Below are 17,917 nucleotides of genomic sequence, written 5' to 3'. Positions count from 1 at the left end.
TGGCCAAAAGTTGTTGAATGTTACTTTAAAAAACTACTTCTCGACTATTTATTTCACAAGGACCTATTTTTAACTCACGCCGGGAACATTTTCTTTTATTTTTTAATATTATATTTCAATATGTTTTTTTTTCCATTTAACTTTATTTTTTTGAACCGTTCCATTTAATTTTTTAAGCAAGTTTCATTTAATTTTATTATCTTTTTTTCAAAGAAATTTTATTATCTTTTTATCACTTATATATTTAATTTCAATATCGTTTAACCATCACAATCTCACAAATATTTTTATTCACGCTGTCATTTAATGATACCAAATATTTTTATTTTCTTTCTTCAACCTCGTGAATATATACACACACACATTAACGTTTAGAGTAATATTTTATGTTCGTATGTTTGCTTTTTTGTTACGCTAATGCATATAATTTTTTTTAGTGTTGCTTGGTTGAGTGTTACCTCACCGATTTTTTTAACTATTTTCCAATTTTTTTTGTTAACTATTTTCCAATTTTTTCTCCTGAATTCAGTTGTTTCTACACTGCCGTTGTGGGAGATTAAGATACCGTTTGACCCGGTTTTTTTTCCAACTTCTCTACATTTTTAAGGAGAAGTTAGGCCAAATACAATATATATTAAGTATTTACTAAAAAAGGTACTTTTTTTGAATGCATAAAATTGAATGGAATGAGCTCTGGCCAAAAGTTGTTGAATGTTACTTCAAAAAACAACTTCTCGACAATTTATTTCACAAGCATCTCTCTTTAATTCATGTTGGGAACCTTTTCTTTTATTTTTTAATATTATATTTCAATATGTTTTTTCTGCCATTTAATTTTTTTTTTGGAACCGTTCCATTTAATTTTTTTAAGGAGGTTCCATTTAATTTTATTCCCTTTTTTTCAAAGGAATTTTATTATCTTTTTATCACTTATATATTTAATTTGGTCTCTTTAGTACACCTTGTGCTAAAGTGTATCACCGTTATTGTTAATATATCTCATTTTGATTTCTTCAAAAAAAAAATAATTCAATATCGTTTGATCATCACAACCTCAAAAATATTTTTATTCACGCTGTCATTTAATGATACCAAATATTTTTATTTTATTTCTTCAACCTCGCAAATATATACAAACACACACATTAGCGTTTAGAGTAATGCTTTATGTGTGTCTGTTTTTTTGTTACGCTAATGCGTATAATTTTTTTTGGCGTTGCATAATGCGTATGATTATTTTTATAAAATTTTGATTTTAATTAAAATTAAAATTGTAGATGTCTTTTCTTCAAAAACGGTATAGATGCCTAAAAAAATTATACTTATATATATATATATATATATATATATATATATATATATATATATTGCACCTTTATATTGTAACAAACTATGCATATCTTTTTCTTATTAAAAAAAACTAAACATATATGTTTCCATCACACCAACAATGTAACAAATATAATATCATATAATATAAATTCTTATTTTTTTTTTGAAAGACAGCAAAAATATGGCATTCTTATAACGAAATTTGTTATAAAGTATAATTGAAATAGAAAAAACCAACTATTTTGATATTATTTATGTTATTATTTCAGGCTCCTTAAATTGTTTCTCCTATTCAAATTAATATTTAACAAGTCATGGTTTGCAAAATTTATTTGGCATATTCTCAAAGGTTTGGTTCTTCTCACATTATGCAACGCACATAATTCTTTTTTGTGGAGTGAGGTTTGTTAATGCACAAGATTTTTTTGTGGCCTTGGCGCAGATATAGCCATTTTTTTTTCTAGATTTGGTTTATTTGACTGAGGACAGTAGAAACACAATGTATTGAGGACAATAAAAGTTGAGGTTCCTGTAAAGGGTTATACTTTGTTCAGTCACTTGGATTCACCTTTTTTTGAAAGAGTGTATCAGTAATTATGAGTATAGATACTAGAGATTGCAACTGATTTGTGTTGGTTTGTATTGACAGTTATATTCCTTAACAAGAAGAATCTAGAAGTAATTGGTGATTGATGCAAAAACAGTAGGGAATGAGTGCACCACTATTAGTCTTGCAAAAACACAACGAGCTAATTTTGTTCATCTATTTATTCTTACCTATCTCAGTCTCAATTGATTAGCAATTTACTCAATTTCTTGCAATCTCTAATTTGTATTGATGAAAATGTCATTTTCCTTGCAACAACATGTGATTAATCATATGTACTGAATTTGTTGCCTCTGATTGTGTCTCTGCATCCTTTCACAACAATAATCGACAAAAATTCTATTATTAGTGCTAACACAAGTTTGTGAGGTGTTGCAATATGGTCTGGTGATGAGTTGCTTTGTTTTTATGTAGGGTTTTCAATGTCAAGGGATTATAAATATATCAGGGATTTGAACAAGGACTCCGACATTTGGAAAATTGGTTTTAGGCTGCTTGAGTCGTGGACTGTCATTGGAAATAATGGAAATCAGCACGTGAAACTGATTATCGGCGATGCAAAGGTTAGAAGGATTTGGTCGCAGGTTTTACAAAATCTTTTATGGTTTATTTACGTTGTTTGATGTTGTGCATTTGGATTTACCTCCGCATCTTTGTTTTGTTCATGGGTTTAGGGTGATCGAATTCATATCATAACTCGGTTTAGAGACTTTGAGCTTTGGAAGTCGTTGATCGAGGAAAGCAAGACCCTCAATTGCTACAAGACAATTCTTCTTCCTTCTCAAAGTTGGTGTCGGAATTTTTGAGAAGATCATCCCAAAGTAATTGCAAAAAAAGATAAGAGCATGAGGAAAAACAGAAGGAATAACATAGCGGCAGCAGTAGCAGACAATCAGACAGTTATTGTACATAGCTAAAAAAGTTAGGCCTAATTCTCAGTTTAAGTAGTTTTGGCAATGGATTGCAGCTCAAGAAATCCTGATTCATTACATTAACAACTCAAAGTTGAAGGTCAAGTAGATTGAAGGCTCATGATCAGTATGTCTTAATTGATATTCTGATTTCACAAGTTTAATGAGTTTCTAATATGACTACGATTTTCCTTTTCAAATTATATTCATCACACAATTAGTGATTGTTTCCATTATTTCTATACTGGCTCCATTCAAAAAATTTAATGTTAGTGAAAACTCCTTTAAAGTTACATTAGTCATCATATAACTTGTGCACTGAATGTACATAGACTTGTGCATTATATTCAGTGAATGAAGTCTTATTGTATATATGCCACCAATAAAATACTCCGTAACTAAATGTCAATCTCTGGAATACAATAGCAGGCAGCTTTTCTTCAAAAAAATAAAAAAATAGTAGGCAGCTTAGAATTTGTAAGTTAACATCTTAATCTTTTATTTTTACTATGAACTCTATGCTTGAGTTTTTTTCCCTACTTCTTTCTGGAGTTACTTAAAGTAAGTTTTTCTTTCCATTCATTACTTCATTAACATTATTTTATTTTAGAGTCACTTTGAATTTTTGTAATGTGTTGTGTACTTTCACTTTGTTTGCTTACGGTTTGAACATCAAAGTATAATTTTTTTAGTTTGACTCTTTACAAGGACTTGAATTTGAGGCATTTCTCTTAGCACTGAAATCATCACAATGGTGTCTACTTGTGTGAAGTTTAAAGCCAATATCAAATTTACGAAGAATAGCAATGCTCTGTAATTTGAACATCTCTCCTTTAGAGTAATTTTTTTAAAAAAAAATGTAATTCAACCCGTGCGAAGCACGGGTTTGTAACTAGTTGATCTTAAAAATACATTCTAGAATTATAAAAATCTAAATTCTAGGTATGTTTGTTACGAGTTATAAAAAAATGATTTTTATATTTAATAATTTAGAGATTAATTTTTAAATATTTTTAAACTAAGGAGAAGCTATTTTGTATTTATTTACCATAATCAAAATTTCTTTTACAAAAATATTAGTTATCAAAATTGATTTTATAGAGAAGATGCTCATTTTCTAAAAAAAAAAAAAAGTGTAACAAATGAGCTATTTAGTTTAAGTTAGAATCAAGTTTGAAGGTAAAATTAAGTCTACTCGAGAACAATCAAACATGTCAAATCGGTGTACGTAGCAATAGGACAAAACCTGGCTTAGTAGATCTTCAGCCAAATGTCGTGTAAGGTAAATGCGACTATTGGATTTCTTGTGCGTCCTCTTTCTCGACAGAGAGAAGGCGACCATTGTAAGATCACCATAAGGTAGTTGAATGTTAATGATATGGTTCTTAAAGTGCAGACAACAACAAAGAATTGTAATCGTTGAGCCCACAACTATAATGGCTCAACAATTCCAATTCGTTGTTGTTATATGCACTTTGAGAACCACAGAAGCATTAACCTTTAACAACATCATGGTGTCCTTCCAGTGGTCGCCTTCTCTATGTCGAGCAAGAAGATGCACAAGAATCCAAAATAGCCAATAATTGCTTTTATCTTACATGTATTTGGTCGGCAGTCGACCAAGGTCGGGCTTTGTCCTATTGCTATGTAAACCCATGACTTGTTTCCGGGTGTGGTTATGGTGCATAAGGAGTTCCTTATGCATCGTGCATAATTGCTTTCTACACCCAACATAATTGCTTTCTACACCTCAAGTGAAAGCTTAATTCTAATAAGTAGTGTCAATAGAGCCCCAAATTTCAAAGCCCACTTAAAAAAGCTCCCACCTAGCCCACTAAATTAAAGCCCCATATTATAATCTTTTTCTTAACAATTTATTTATGCAAAATAGTTTATTCGAAATAGTTTATTTATGCAAAACAACTTATTAGAATGATTTTTTAAAAACCGCTTATTCAAAACAACTTATTTATGCAAAACAGCTTATTCCGATCTCATTTTAAAAAGCAACTTATTCAAAACAGTTTATTTATGCAAAACAACTTATTTGAAACAACTTATTAGGATCACTTTTTTTAAAACCGCTTATTCAAAACAACTTATTTATGCAAAACAACTTATTTGTGCAAAACAGCTTGTTTATACAAGACAGCTTATTCCGATTTCATTTTAAAAAACAACTTATACAAAACAACTTATTTATGCAAAACAACATATTTATGCAAAACAACTTATTCAAAACAGCTTATTTATGCAAACCAGCTTATTCGAAACAACTTATTTATACAAAACAGCTTATTTGTGCAAAACAGCTTATTTATACAAAATAGCTTATTCCGATTTCATTTTAAAAAACAACTTATTCAAAACAACTTATTTATGCAAAACAACATATTTATGCAAAACAACTTATTCAAAACAGCTTATTTATGCAAAACAGCTTATTCGAAACAACTTATTTACACAAAATAGCTTATTTGTGTAAAACAGCTTATTCAAAACAACTTATTTATACAAAACAACTTATTTGTGCGAAACAGCTTATTCAAAAGAGCTTATTTATACAAAACAACTTATTCCGATTTCATTTTAAAAAACAACTTATTCAAAACAACTTATTTATGCAATACAACTTATTCAAAACAGCTTATTTATGCAAAACAGCTTATTCGAAACAACTTATTTATACAAAATAGCTTATTTGTGCAAAACAACTTATTCAAAACAACTTATTTATACAAAACAGCTTATTTATACAAAACAGCTTATTCCGATTTCATTTTAAAAAACAACATATTCAAAACAACTTATATATGCAAAACAACATAGTTATGCAAAACAACTTATTCAAAACAGCTTATTTATGCAAACAGCTTATTCGAAACAACTTATTTATACAAAATAGCTTATTTGTGCAAAACAGCTTATTCAAAACAACTTATTTATACAAAACAACTTATTTGTGCAAAACAGCTTATTCAAAACAGCTTATTTATGCAAAACAGCTTATTCGAAACAACTTATTTATACAAAATAGCTTATTTGTGCAAAACAGCTTAATCAAAACAACTTATTTATACAAAACAGCTTATTTGTGCAAAACAGCTTATTTATACAAAACAGCTTATTCCGATTTCATTTTAAAAAACAACTTATTCAAAACAACTTATATATGCAAAACAACATATTTACGCAAAACAACTTATTCAAAACAGCTTATTTATGCAAAACAGCTTATTCGAAACAACTTATTTATACAAAATAGCTTATTTGTGCAAAACAGCTTATTCAAAACAACTTATTTATACAAAACAGCTTATTTGTGCAAAACAGCTTATTTATACAAAACAGCTTATTCCGATTTCATTTTAAAAAACAACTTATTCAAAACAACTTATATATGCAAAACAACATATTTATGCAAAACAACTTATTCAAAACAGCTTATTTATGCAAAACAGCTTATTCGAAACAACTTATTTATACAAAATAGCTTATTTGTGCAAAACAGCTTATTCAAAACAACTTATTTATACAAAACAGCTTATTTGTGCAAAACAGCTTATTCAAAACAGCTTATTTATACAAAACAGCTTATTCGAAACAACTTATTTATATAAAATAGCTTATTTGTGCAAAACAGCTTATTCAAAACAACTTATTTATACAAAACAGCTTGTTTGTGCAAAACATCTATTTTGCACAAAATAAGCTGTTTTGAATAAGCTTTTTATGAGTTAGAGAGAGAAATGAGTATGGATTATGAGTTTCTTTACTGGAACGTTGTTTAACATGTTATACACTGAAATTATTACTGAAACCATAATTATGGTTTAATGGTTTTGATAATCATGTATGTGAAACCAAGATAAATGTGTAATGATTTTTAATGAAATTATTATTGTTACATGGTTTTGAATAATGATTAAGATGTTATACACTGAAATTATTACTGAAACCATAATTATGGTTTAATGGTTTTGATAGTCTTCTATGAGAAACCAAAATAATTGTCTAATGGTTTTGCTATGGCTATGGTTTCTGTGTGTTGGTTTCAAAACCATTTTGCTGTGGAGATGGTTTCCGTGAGTTGTACTCCAAAACCATTTTGCAGTGAAAATGGTTTCCGTGAGTTAGACTCCAAAACCATTTTGCAGTGAAAATGGTTTCCGTGAGTAATGCTAACACCAGATCTGAACCGGATTGATCATAAACAACACAATTCATCACAACATTCTCAATAATTCATCAAATCCGAATTCCAGCTTATACCAACAGATTTCACATCGAATCATTTCCCAATTCCAGTGAAAATGGTTTTGTAATAAAAAAATTGTGATAAACATTTAAATCATTATTAAGTAACCACTTAATAGTACACACTTATAACCTAATGTGAATTAATCAATAAGTAACCACTTTTTTGTAAAGCCTCGTCATCTCTCTTTTATTTCTTACGTTGTAAAACGAATTTCTGACTTTGTCTAAATATAATTGCGCTTTAATGGTTTTAATAGACTTGTATGTGAAAGAAAAATAATTGTCAAATGCTAAATAAAATAAAAGAATAGTGAAAATTATTATTGACAAATGATTTTAAATAAAAACTATTACTGAAACCATAAGTGTGGTTTAATGGTTTTGATAGTGTTCTACACGAAACCAAACTAATTGTTTAATGGTTTTGCTATGGGTATGGTTTCTGTGAGTTGTACTCCAAAACCATTTTGTTGTGGAAATGGTTTATGTGAGTTGTACTCCAAAACCATTAGATGTACTTAATGGTTTTCTTTGATCCAACATGGTGCATATCACAATCAAAAATAAAAAACATATGGAATTTTCTAACCATAACATAACATTTTCAAAACCATCAGATTCAGGCACCAACTTTGAATTCTTAGCAACAGAATCACAATTCTCAGAAAAATTCCCAATTTGATTTCGACAATTTCTCAAACCAAGTCCATCATCAATTTTCCCAAATTCAAATCAATCCCTAATCCCTCCAACTCATTACTCCCAATTCTCCTCCTCTTCAACGTCGTCCTTTCACAATCAACGTCGTCCTTTTTCTTCCAAAAATCAAGAATGCAAAGGAAGTTGAAAATCTCTAACAAACTTCATCACCAAACCAATCAAACCCATCATCTATATATAACCAAAATTGAAAATCATAGCATGATTCGAATTCAAACACAAAATCATCGGTAGTAACAGTTGACAAATTCCTGAAAGGATGGGACTTGAGAATTGAACAAAAACAAGTGAATGAAATAAAAGTGAAGAAAATATGAATTTCAATCAAAACAGAACACAGTAACATACCTTTGATTTTCTCAATGCGTCTCTTGATTTCTTGTGAACAAGCTTCACAATACATGTGAACTTTCAGAATCACTATCATAACCTTAGGCTGCACCATATAATAAAATAAAAATGATAAAAATGATCCATCACAGATTCAGATAAATTTAAAAAGAAAAAAAATAATTAATTAACCTCTTCAGCTTTCTTTTCTTCCTCTGGCTTAGGTTTCTCTTTCTCTTCAATTTTTTTCTCTTGTTCTGAAGGTGGTTTTGGGATCGGAGAAAGAAGCTCAACTTGTCTATGACTCTTCCTCTGAACTCTTTCAAGAACCTTCAATGGATCCGCTTTTTCTCCTTTAACAACAACCTTGTGAGATTTGCAATCAGTAACCACATCTTCATAATTATAAATCTACACAATTTCACGCATAGTGTTCCGCAATTCAAAATTGAAATCACTACAAATTCACAATCACGCAAACTTGTCACGAATTACAATACACACATACCTCAGAAGAATAGGGATGATCTGCAATTCCGTTTGGGATCGGCGACCTAGGAATCGAATAAGCTGTTTGTGCAAAATAGCTTATTTTGTGCAAAATAGCTGTTTTGCACAAATAAGTTGTTTTGTATAAATATATTGTTTTGAATAAGCTGTTTTGCACAAATAAGCTATTTTGTATAAATAAGTTGTTTCGAATAAGCAGTTTTGTATAAATAAGCTGTTTTGAATAAGCTGTTTTGCACAATTACGCTGTTTTGTATAAATAAGTTGTTTCGAATAAGCTGTTTTGCATAAATAAACTGTTTTGAATAAGTTGTTTTGCATAAATATGTTGTTTTGCATAAATAAGTTGTTTTGAATAAGTTGTTTTTAAAATGAAATTGGAATAAGCTGTTTTGTATAAATAAGCTGTTTTGAATAAGCTGTTTTGCACAAATAAGCTGTTTTGTATAAATAAGTTGTTTTGAATAAGCTGTTTTGCACAAATAAGCTCTTTTGTAGCTCTTTTGCATAAATAAGCTGTTTTGAATAAGTTGTTTTGCATAAATATGTTGTTTTGCATAAATAAGTTGTTTTGAATAAGTTGTTTTTAAAAAAGAAATCGGAATAAGTTGTTTTGTATAAATAAGCTGTTTTGAATAAGCTGTTTTGCACAAATAAGCTGTTTTGTATAAATAAGTTGTTTTGAATAAGTTGTTTTGCACAAATAAGCTATTTTGTATAAATAAGTTGTTTCGAATAAGCTGTTTTGCATAAATAAGCTGTTTTGAATAAGTTGTTTTGCATAAATATGTTGTTTTGCATAAATAAGTTGTTTTGAATAGATTGTTTTTTAAAATGAAATCGGAATAAGCTGTTTTGTATAAATAAGCTGTTTTGAACAAATAAGCTGTTTTGCATAAATAAGCTGTTTTGAATAAGCGGTTTTAAAAAAAGTGATCCTAATAAGTTGTTTCGAATAAGCTGTTTTGCATAAATAAGCTATTTTGAATAAGTTGGTTTTTAAAATTAATCGGAATAAGATGTTTTGTATAAATAAGTTGTTTTGAATAAGCTGTTTTGCACAAATAAGCTGTTTTGCATAAATAAGTTGTTTTGAATAAGCTGTTTTGCACAAATAAGCTCTTTTGTATAAATAAGTTGTTTCAAATAAGCTGTTTTGCATAAATAAGCTGTTTTGAATAAGTTGTTCTTGCATAAATATGTTGTTTTGCATAAATAAGTTGTTTTGAATAAGTTGTTTTTTAAAATGAAATCGGAATAAGTTGTTTTGTATAAATAAGCTGTTTTGAATAAGCTGTTTTGCACAAATAAGCTGTTTTGTATAAATAAGTTGTTTTGAATAAGCTGTTTTGCACAAATAAGCTCTTTTGTATAAATAAGTTGTTTCGAATAAGCTGTTTTGCATAAATAAGCTGTTTTGAATAAGTTGTTTTGCATAAATATGTTGTTTTGCATAAATAAGTTGTTTTGAATAAGTTGTTTTTTAAAAAGAAATCGGAATAAGTTGTTTTGTATAAATAAGCTGTTTTGAATAAGCTGTTTTGCACAAATAATCTGTTTTGTATAAATAAGTTGTTTTGAATAAGTTGTTTTGCACAAATAAGCTATTTTGTATAAATAAGTTGTTTCGAATAAGCTGTTTTGCATAAATAAGCTGTTTTGAATAAGTTGTTTTGCATAAATATGTTGTTTTGCATAAATAAGTTGTTTTGAATAAGTTGTTTTTTAAAATGAAATCGGAATAAGCTGTTTTGTATAAATAAGCTGTTTTGAACAAATAAGCTGTTTTGCATAAATAAGCTGTTTTGAATAAGCGGTTTTAAAAAAAGTGATCCTAATAAGTTGTTTCGAATAAGCTGTTTTGCATAAATAAGCTATTTTGAATAAGTTGGTTTTTAAAATTAATCGGAATAAGATGTTTTGTATAAATAAGTTGTTTTGAATAAGCTGTTTTGCACAAATAAGCTGTTTTGTATAAATAAGTTGTTTTGAATTAGCTGTTTTGCACAAATAAGCTCTTTTGTATAAATAAGTTGTTTCAAATAAGCTGTTTTGCATAAATAAGCTGTTTTGAATAAGTTGTTTTGCATAAATATGTTGTTTTGCATAAATAAGTTGTTTTGAATAAGTTGTTTTTTAAAATGAAATCGGAATAAGTTGTTTTGTATAAATAAGCTGTTTTGAATAAGTTGTTTTGCACAAATAAGCTATTTTGTATAAATAAGTTGTTTTGAATAAGTTGTTTTGCACAAATAAGCTATTTTGTATAAATAAGTTGTTTCGAATAAGCTGTTTTGCATAAATACGCTGTTTTGAATAAGTTGTTTTGCATAAATATGTTGTTTTGCATAAATATGTTGTTTTGCATAAGTTGTTTTTTAAAATGAAATCGGAATAAGCTGTTTTGTATAAATAAGCTGTTTTGAATAAGCTGTTTTGAACAAATAAGCTGTTTTGCATAAATAAGCTGTTTTGAATAAGCGGTTTTAAAAAAAGTGATCCTAATAAGTTGTTTCGAATAAGCTGTTTTGCATAAATAAGCTATTTTGAATAAGTTGGTTTTTAAAATGGCTTAATTACCTTTTTTGTCCTCTAACTATTTAATTAGTATCGGTTTGGTCCTCTAACTAAAATTTGATTTATTTTGGTCCCTTAACTTTCTCTTTTGAATTATTTTGGTCCCTTAACTTTCTCACCGTTACTACATTTGGTCCTTTCTGTTAGTTTTTGGTCCTCTAACTTTATTTATTAGTATCATTTTGGTCCTCTAACTTTATTTATTAGTATCATTTTGGTCATATACCTGATCAATTATTATGATTAATAGTGACTGATATTATTAGTAACTGTTATGGTTCATATGTATGTGTGAAACAGGAGGTCTGGTACCCACATAACACAATCCCTGACGTTTATTTGAATAAAACTAACAGAAAGGACTAATGTAGTAACTGTGAGAAACTTAGAGGACCGAAATAAATCAAATTTTAGTTAGAGGACCAAACTGATACTAATTAAATAGTTAGAGGACAAAAAAGGTAATTAAGCCTTTTAAAATTAATCGGAATAAGCTGATTTGCATAAATAAGTTGTTTTGAATAAGCGGTTTTTAAAAAATCATTCTAATAAGTTGTTTTGCATAAATAAACTATTTCGAATAAGCTATTTTGCATAAATAAATTGTTAAGAAAAAAATTATAATATGAGGCTTTATTAGGCCCACAAATAAATAGATTTTATAGTGGACCCAAATAATTCTTTTCACTTGGGGTGTAGAAAGCAATTATGTTGGGTGTAGAAAGCAATTATGCACGGTGAATAAGGATCTCCTTATGCATAATAACTTTTGCCCTTGTTTCCTATTTGGATTGGCTTATCATCCATTGACATAAGCACTAGGAGAACTTATGAAACAACTTATGACATGTTGATAAGTTGTTTTCAACTTATTTTCATAAGCTCACCATCACTAATATAAGTGTTAGTCTTGATAGGAACTTATGCTATAAGCTTCATATTAAGTTGTTTATCCAAACATGAGATGCCAAAACTTTCATTTTTAATAGAATTCAAACTAATGATGAACTAAGCATGGAAAATTTGATACAACAAAGAAAATCAAAAATTAATTGAAAATTGAAACGATATCAAAAAAATTAGAAGAAAAATACTTTGAACTACAAAAAAAAATGGATTCAACGAAAGGGGAGAGAAATCGAAGATTTAAGTTGGATTTGAGAAGGGGTTGAATGGAAGAGAGGGCGCAGGAGCTTGGCAATGAATTCAGTGGCAGAGGCTTATATGGGCTGAGGTGGGCCACGACCCACCCCCCAAAAAAAAATTTCTATAGGGAAATTACGAAAATATCCTCAGCATATTTTATTTTTCTCAAGTGGCCCACCCAGACTTTAACGCTTCTTCTGTTACACATACACAAAACAAAACTTCTTTGATACTCACTTCTTTCCTCTTCCTCTGTTACGCGACCTACAAACCCATAAGTCATAACCTTTAATTTCCGACGGCCGAATGTCAGTTGTCACTCATTCCGGCCGCGTCACCTTCATCTTCACCGCCGGCGCCGACCACTCCGGCACTCCCTTCTCTCTCTTAGTTGGATTGTGTAACGACTTATTTTAATTTTCTAAGGTATGTAGTTTACTTTTTTGATGAAACTTTGTGCTTAGCGTTTATTACAACAGAAAAATTTATGTTTATACATTAGAGTATATTTTGCTGGCCCACCCCCGATATTTTTTCTAGCTCCGCCACTGGCAATGATGGAAGAGAAAACCCCAAAAATCGTAGAAAACAAAAAAGAAAATAAACTTGTTATCGAGGTTATGTTAGTAGATAAGTTGAATTACAAGGGCAAATTGAAAGATGTTCTATATGAAAGGAGCAAAAGACACTTCTACTAGTTTTATTCGTTAATTATACAACCCATGATTCGTAGCGGTTCCATGATAATAATAACTATCGTACAATGTTCTTTGTTAAAATCAATCTCATCAAGAACCAAAATACAAATTTAAATTCTTGGCCAATTATCCTTACCTCACATCCGAACTCCGGATTATTAACCTCTTTCCCCTAGAAAGCGAAGGTTAACGCCAAAAAAATACAAATACAAATTTAAATTTCTACCCAACAAACACAATTTCCTGAGAGAAAAGTATAAACTTTTGTTAAGATGATATTTACTTTCTAGAAACGATTATTTTGTGTCATATTTTAGGAGGTAAGCAAATAAGATTGCTTATAGTACTATTAGTGCATCTTTATCTCATTCTAACCTTCATATTTTCATGATGTACCAACTACTCTATCAGTTTATTCCAAATGAAATAAATTAACTTTGCTAAAAAAAAAAAGCTTTTATTAAGATTACGACATTTTATACCCTAAAAAAAAAAGAACATTACGACATTTTATATAGTCAAAAAGGTATTATAAATTTTCATTATAAAAGAAAAAGGTATTGTAAATAAATAAAACAATAACTTGAATAATTCTTCTGCTGACGTATCAAATAAAATGTTTCTTTTTCCCTTAAAAAATAATGATTTTTTGTTAACCATTTCGTCCCTACGGAAAAGGGATTTGCGATTGGCAGTTCGGCCAAAAAATAAATAAAGTACTAATAATTATTTCAAACAAAAATAGAATTTGAATTCTCCTGAACAATTCGTCACTTGGTAAAGTCCATTAATAACTTGAATTCAATTATTTAGTTAAAAAAATGTTCTTTGTTAATTTTTTATTTTGAAGAGTTAATGAATATGTTTTTAAGTGCTAATTGTTAGAGAATTTTTTTTTTTCAAGGATAAAATTGTTAGAGAAATATTACTTAACACAATAAACCCATTAAATAAAGAGAATAGTTTTTATGCATTCAAATTATGTTTTTATGAATGTTTTAAAGCATTCAATCAAATCACACTAATTAAATATATTTTAGGAACTAACTAAAAAACCGGTATAATGTGTGATTTAATTAAAGAAAAAGGCTAATTCTTATTCTTATGAAACGAAACGAAGAATGCCCAACTTAAAAATTATTGTGTATAGCCAACTTAAAAATTGGTTAACTTTTTATTAAAACGCAATGTGTTTCATCTATTAAACATTCATAATAAATAGCATATCTCTTAAATTAAATACATCTGTTAGATTTTTTTTTGAATAAAATACATGTGTTAGATATTACACTGTCATGTATACAAATTATATCCTTCGGTATAACCTTTTTTTTATTTTGTAGTAATTCTTATTGGATCAAGAGAAAAATTGTAAATAAATACTTCCAATCAATAATAAAAATATAAGAAAAAGGAACTACACTAAAACATAATATCCTCTCTTGTAGTCTATATATACATAAAATGTTAAAAGAAAACAAGCATTGTACATCATCAAGATAAAACTCACCACTCATGTATGAAACAAAACGATTGTTGTTGACTTCCAATGTGTAGGCCATTGTAAGGCTAGACCAAATAGTTACATATATGTAAGTTCTTGTGATTGTGAGCATGAGAGTGAGGAAGAAAAATAGTATACACATTACACAATATGGATAAATTATGATTTTGGTTTGTACGCAATGCTTCCTATTAATAGCCACATGACTTCAATACCAACGCATTGTTAGGTAGAAGGTAGTTTCTACACACTTTGTGAGTTTTTGTCCTTTCAAAGTGTTCCCAAATATGTGGTGATGCAACTGAAACGAACACTCATAACTTAAGGCCATATTACTTTTAGGAAATGCTCTGTTTTTAATTATTGTCATATTGTATGAGTAATTATAGTCTTCAATAGACCATTGTATGCATAAATTTAATTTTTCTATTTGAAAAGATAAAGATACAATAAAATTTTAAAATAATTAATGATGGTGGGACCAATTTATTAATAGTATCCACGGTTTATATTTTATGTGTATCTCTTTCTAAATGATAATCTCTATTTATTTTTATAAATGGAGAGGATCCTATTAGGTCAGCTAGAATCTCTATGGAAATTAGTAATAGACAAATTTAGTAAATATATAGTGTGTTTGTTTTACCTGTATACAAATTGATTTTAAATAAAGTGAGAAAAAAATAAAATAATTTATGTTTGAGTAAATCTGTGTAAAAGTACGTGAACATTAAATTTGAGTTTAAAAATAATTTTCAGAATCAATAGTTCTAAATTTTAGATTCAAGTTAAAATCAATTTTAGATCTTCCAAAAGTTTAACCATAAATGCAACTAACATTTATAGAGATATTCAATCATCTTGATCAGAAATTGATGGTATTTTTATTGATTCACGAAGAAACTTCACTTTTAGTTTAGTTAAAAATAATCTGAAAAAATATATGCTACATCATGTATTTATTTATCTATTTATTTGAAAAATGGTCTAGTTGAATATCAACTTGTTTATTAATCACAACACAACCTCTTGAAATTGGAGGTTACGAATTTAAAATAAAAATGAAATTAAAGGCTAATCTATAATTGTAGTAACTTGTAAAGGTCGGAGTGTTTAATTATGAGCAAGATGGAAAAGGGTACTGTTGGAATGAATTTCACAGCCTAGATGCATAGATAGACATTTTGAGATGAATTCCTTTAAAAAACAGCTATAAAAGTGTTGATATGAATGACATTTTTGGAGCATTGACATGTCCCCATCATCTTTCCTTTCTCATCACAATTTTTGCTCTGCAAATTTTGATCTCTTTAATGAATTGCTTGAATTTTCTTGTCTTTTCCTTGAATCCAACTTATGATAGAGCACGTGAGAGTGTACTGTACATAATCAAAATGAAGAGTTATTGATAGATAGACAGATGAATAAATAAATAAAAGTTTAATGGGTCATGTTAACTTGTGCCCTTAGGGCACAAGTTAAGGAGCTTAAAATGGAAATTAAAAATAAATTTTGTATTGAAAGTATAACTTTTGCAACTTTTAAGCATTGAATGCACAAGTTCCAAAAAAAATTTCTAAATTAAACATTATACCAAACGTTAACAAAGTGGGTCAGACTAATAAAGCATTTCGTTTTAGATTTCTAAATTAAACTTGGGTCATGTTAACTTGTGCCCTTAGGGCACAAGTTAAAGAACTTAATATAGAATTAAGTAATAAATTTTATGTTGAAAATACAACTTTTGAAACTTTTAAGACATTGAATGCACAATTTTCAAGAAAAAACTTCTACTTTTGGTTTCTTAACTTATGCCCCAAGAGCACAAGTTAACATTTTCCGTTATGATAAGCTAAATACTACTTCCAATTATGCACTTACAATAAATGACGTCGTGCTAAAATTGTGCTCTGAGACACAATTGAACATGAATGATATGGATTTCCAATCAAAGAAAAAAACTTATGTTAGGGTCCAATTTGTTATTCTAAAAGTGGAAAAAATATAACTATAGAAACAAGTATCTTGTTGGTATGATTGTTGATATATCTCTTTAAATATTGCATATTCAACAATGGTTGACAAGAAACTACAGGACTGGACCACTTGTCAGCTATAGATTCACTGAGAAAATACCATTACCTGAAGTCAGAGCAAGAGTCATAGGTATCCAATGTGAGAAGAATTAAATGATATGTGCACAGAATACTAAACTTGGTTACAAAACTCATCTATCTATAACTCTGAAGCCCCGATACTTCAAAATAGATGACGTAGACGCGTATCCTGCACCGATACCTACCTGATACTTCCCGATACGTATCCAGAGAGTATCCAAATATTAAATTTTAATTTTTAAAAAATTAATTATCCGATACTTTCCGATACACACGGATACTTGTGTTTTTTATATTATTTTGATTTCTGTTTTTTTTTTTGTAAAAAATAAGAATAAAAACATTATATTACTTATGATATATATACATTTCCTTTATCTTTATTTGATGCCAGTACGACCCACATCACACCACACAAACAATTGCATCTTTCCCTTTTTAAGAAATTAGGGTTTCAACTTTTTCTTCCAAAGTGGTCACCATCCACTTTGGCCACCGTCGAAGTCTTGGTATCAGACGACTTTGGTATATATTGCGTATGTAATTGACTAATGATCACTCTCTTAATCGTCAATATTATTTATATTTATGTTAATGTGCTACGAGCCTGGTTTCTTGTGTTTGTTAATATATTTGCATATTAAAAAAATGGTTATAATTATATTGTACATTTAATTATATAATTTTTTTATTAACGTATCCCAGCCGTATCGTATCTTGATTTTTGAAATTTTTCAGTATCAGCGTATCGGTGCAGTATCGTATCCGTATCGTATCTCGTATCCGGGCTTCACAGATCTATAACCATGTACTATAAACATTTTCCAATTTGGTGCTTCCACACTTCAAATTACATTTTATTGCCCAGCTACAAAATGAATGCAGTTATAGCTAGATTCACCAAGTAAAGAGTTAGTATTTTATTGACCACATATTAAATGGAGCGTTGATTAATTTTTTATCAAGTTAGTGAGTCTTATTTTACCAAAAATATTTAGATACTTTATATTCAAACAAAAATCTATTAGTATTGGTAAAATGTACCATTCTTAAAAGGTTACTCAGATAGATATACCTATTAGTTTCCAAATACAAGTTTCATCCAAATTTCAATCCCCATCTGTTTTCTAGAATAGCATCAATCTGCTCATTTCATCTGTTTGTGTTTTATGATTATAGTTCAACAGAAAAGTAAGATTTCTCAA

The 17,917-nt window shown here is 28.7% G+C and overlaps 1 long non-coding RNA gene across 1 annotated transcript; it reads left to right on the top strand.

Moving 5' to 3' along the window:
• Positions 1-2,133: 2,133 nt before the first annotated feature.
• LOC146925181 (uncharacterized) lies at positions 2,134-3,364 on the top strand. Its single transcript, XR_015011022.1, has 2 exons — positions 2,134-2,502; positions 2,614-3,364. It is a non-coding gene; the product is annotated as an uncharacterized LOC146925181 (long non-coding RNA).
• Positions 3,365-17,917: the final 14,553 nt, after the last annotated feature.

Source organism: Medicago sativa, chromosome 5, assembly GCF_051527215.1.
Source record: "Medicago sativa cultivar Bolivia chromosome 5, Bolivia_mono, whole genome shotgun sequence".
NCBI lineage: Eukaryota > Viridiplantae > Streptophyta > Magnoliopsida > Fabales > Fabaceae > Medicago > Medicago sativa.
The sequence above is the reverse complement of the archived record's forward strand: the minus strand, read 5'-3'. Positions and strand labels throughout refer to the sequence as shown.